The sequence below is a fragment of the Macaca nemestrina genome, chromosome 15, assembly GCF_043159975.1.
Source record: "Macaca nemestrina isolate mMacNem1 chromosome 15, mMacNem.hap1, whole genome shotgun sequence".
Classification (NCBI taxonomy): domain Eukaryota; kingdom Metazoa; phylum Chordata; class Mammalia; order Primates; family Cercopithecidae; genus Macaca; species Macaca nemestrina.
Window position 1 is genome coordinate 14,058,591 of NC_092139.1, and position 3,833 is coordinate 14,062,423.

The 3,833-nt window shown below is 44.9% G+C and overlaps 1 non-coding gene across 1 annotated transcript; it reads left to right on the forward strand.

Moving 5' to 3' along the window:
- The first annotated feature begins 999 nt into the window (after positions 1-999).
- Positions 1,000-1,106, forward strand: LOC112424757 (U6 spliceosomal RNA). The gene has a single exon (XR_003015662.2). It is a non-coding gene; the product is annotated as a U6 spliceosomal RNA (small nuclear RNA).
- Positions 1,107-3,833: the final 2,727 nt, after the last annotated feature.

Consider the following 3,833-nt stretch of genomic DNA (forward strand, 5'->3'; position numbering starts at 1 on the left):
AGCTCTCACCCTTTGAGTGGCTCTCAATGAGAAACGTGGATTCTGGGCATTTTTCTTCATGTGGCTGATCCTCTCACACTCAGATAGTCATTCCTTCAGTGATGTATTCTTTCATACACCAAACATGGAGCACCTGCCACAGCTTATTTTTTCTTTAAATTCTTCTTTATTTAAACTTAAATAGAGATGGGGTTTTGCTATGTTGCCCAGGCTGGTCTCGAACTCCTGGGCCCAAGCAATCTGCCACCTTGGCCTCCCAAAGTGCTGGGATTCCAGGCGTGAGCCACCACAGCTGGCTACCTTCCTCAGTTTAGACAACTCTTTCTCTGGCAGCCCAGTGCCTCTCAGAGTGCTAAAGTACTGGTTTTTTAAATTGTCCAAATGTTGCAGGTAAAATGCTGCCGTAAAATACGATAAAATAAATTACCAGAAAAATAAAAATTTAAAACCTCAAAGACCTACAAAATACAAATTTTAATTTTTTAGTTTAAGATTCAACAGAGGCCCGGCACGGTGACTCGCGCCTGTAATCCCAGCACTTTGGGAGGCTGAGGCGGGTGGATCACTTGAGGTCAGGAGTTCGAGACAAGCCTGGCCAACATGGTGAAAGCTCATCTCTACTAAAAATACAAGAATTAGCCGGGTGCGGTGGCATGTGCCTGTAGTACCAGCTACTCGGGAGGCTGAGGCGAGAGAATTGCTTGAACCCAGGAGGCGGAGGTTGCAGTGAGCTGGAGTCGCGACACTGCCCTCCAGCCTGAGCAACAGAGCGAGACTCCGTCTCAAAAACCAACCAACCAACCAACCAACCAACCAACAAAAAAGAATCAACAGAGTACATTTAGAGTAGTATTGTGCTTGAGGACACAATTACAATACAGTGTGGTAAATGTCCTCATATGTTTGAGACCCCAGATGATAGGAACATAAATAGTTTTGTGGGAACCCATAGGATTCAATTATCTATGTAGTAGAAAAAGCCTTAAAGATTAGATTCTGGTGCTTGGCTCAGCAGCAGAGCTACTCAAACTGGAATGGTACAGAGAAGATTAGCGTGGTCCCTGCACAGGGATGACACACAAATTTGTGAAGTGTTCCGTAAAAAATAAATAAATAAAAATTTTTTAAATTAAAAATTAGAGTCCAGAGGCCTCAATGTCTTCACTTGTCAGATAGTCTATTTCATAAAGTTATTGGGTGAAGGTGAAGCATCAAGCACTAGATACACCTAAATCTGAAGAATTTTAAGCAAATCTCTCATCAAGTTCCATTGGTAGTTTAATAACTCAAACTTGCTGGGTGCGGTGGCTCATGCCTGTTATCCTAGCACTTTGGGAGGCTGAGGCAGGAGGATCACATGAGCCCAGGAATTCAAGACCAGCCTGGGTGACATAGGGAGACCATGTTTTTACAAAAAATAAAAAATTAGCCAGGTGTGGTGATGAACACCTGTAGTCCCAACTACTAGAGAAGCTGGGGTGGGAGAATTGCTTGAGTCTGGGAGGTCGAGCCTGCAATAAGCTGTGATTGTGCCACTGCAGTTCAGCCTGGGCAACAGAGCAAGCCCTGTCTCAAAAAAACAAACAAACAAACCATATATGTATATATTATATATACAATTTATATATATATATTCTTTATATATACATATATATATAAAGAACTCAAACTGCTTACTCAAACTGACCCAGATAGACTTGCCTTGTAGAGCATCCTACAGATAAAAATATTTTTTAAATAATTTTTATTGTCCAGGTGTAGTGGCTCATACTTGTAATCCCAGCACTTTGGGGAGGTCGAGACAGGCAGATTGCTCGAGCCCAGGAGTTTGAGACCAGGCTGAGTAGCATGGTGAAGCCCAGTCTCTACAAAAAATACAAAAATTAGCTGGTGTGGTAGCGTGTACCTGTAGTCCCAGCCACACAGGAGGCTGAGGTCAGGGGATCACTTGAGCCTGGGAGGTAGAGACGGCAGTCAGGCGTGAGCCGTGATCGTGCCATGACTTGTGACAGAGCAAGACCTTGTCTCAAAAACAAAACCATACCCAACACTTTGGGAGGCCAAAGTGGGAGGATCACCTGAGATCAGGAGTTCAAGACCAGCCTGGCCAACATGGTGAAATCCCATCTCTACGAAAAATACAAAAATTAGCTGGGTGTGGTAGCACATACCTGTAATCCCAGCTACTGGGGAGGCTGAGGCAGGAGAACTGCTTGAACCCAGGAGGCAGAAGTTGCAGTGAGTTGACATTGCGCCACTGCACTCCAGCCTGGGTGACAGAGTGAGACTCCATCTCAAAAAACAAACAAAAAACAACCCAATAAAATAATAATAATAATAAATTTTATTATAAAAGTAGAGCATTTCAGGCCGGGTGTGGTGGCTCAAGCCTATAATCCCAGCACTTTGGGAGGCTGAGACGGGCGGATCACGAGGTCAGGAGATCGAGACCATCCTGGCTAACATGGTGAAACCCCATCTCTACTAAAAAATACGAAAAACTAGCTGGGCGTGGTGGCGGGCGCCTGTAGTCCCAGCTACCTGGGAGGCTGAGGCAGGAAAATGTCGTAAACCCAGGAGGCGGAGCTTACAGTGAGCCGAGATCGCGCCACTGCACTCCAGCCTGGGCAACAGAGCGAGACTCCGTCTCAAAAAAGAAAAAAGAAAAAAAAAAGTAGAGCATTTCATAGGGGGAAAAGAAAAATCTCTCCTTACATTTTTTTTTATTATGCACATACAAATATAGCAATGGGCTTACACCATGTATAATTTGTTTTTTGTTAATGAACCTTTCTTGTTACACTCAGTCATACATCACTGGTGATGCTTTCATTTTACCACCTATGTGCTCTTCCTCATTCTTTTTAGTTGCTGTGTAGTTTCCCAAGGTATAGTGTATCACAAGGCAGTCTTATGATGGTGAACATTTAGGTCATTATTACTCATAAGTGTTGCAGTGAACATCCTGTGGTATGTCCTATGCACTTATGTGTATATTTCTTTAGGATAGATTCCAAGAAGTGAGCGGGTGTGTCTTTTTTTTTTTTTTTTTTTTTTTTTCTGAGACAGGGTCTTACTCTGTCATCCAGGCTGGAGTGCAGTGGTGTGGTCATAGCTCACTGCAGCCTCGACTTCCTAGGCTCAAGTGATCCTCCCACCTAAGCATCCCGAGCAGCTGGGATAGGACTACAGGTGTGTGCCACCACGCCCGGCTAACTGGTTGTGCCCTTTTTTAAAATTTTGTATGCACTGCCAAAATCATCCTCCTGAAAGATAGTACCAGTTGTGATCAGTTGTTAATGTTGGACAGTTCGATGTTGAACTTTATTCTGCAGATCGAAAGGCTGAACGGGGAAGAGCTTGACAGGGTCACATGGTGGGAGGGCGAGCCAAGAACACAGCCTCTTGACTCTATCCAGCAAGATTCCGGTGTTCCTGTCATCCTCTTAAAAGCCCCGTGGCTACTTACCTTGTCTGGTATGATACCCTGCACAGACTCAGGTGGGAAGGCTTTCAGTTCATGTCAAATAAACCTCTGTCCTTGAGATTGTATCTTGAAGTCCCTTGTCAAATCATCCTCCAGCCACAGCTAGGTAGAGGGGGTGAAGCACAAGCTTTGAAGGCGGCCACCTTGAGTTCCGATCTCGGCTCTGCTCTGGCTGTGATTGGGACATGCTGCCTCAGCTTCCCCAGGTTGGACACAGAAACCTCACCAAGCAACTGCAGGGATAAAATGAGAACGACGTGTGTGAAAGGCTCCTGGGAGGTGTTTGTTTTCTTCTCAGTCCTTCTCACCATGGAGTCGAGGACGGGGATTTGTGGTTGAGGTTTCC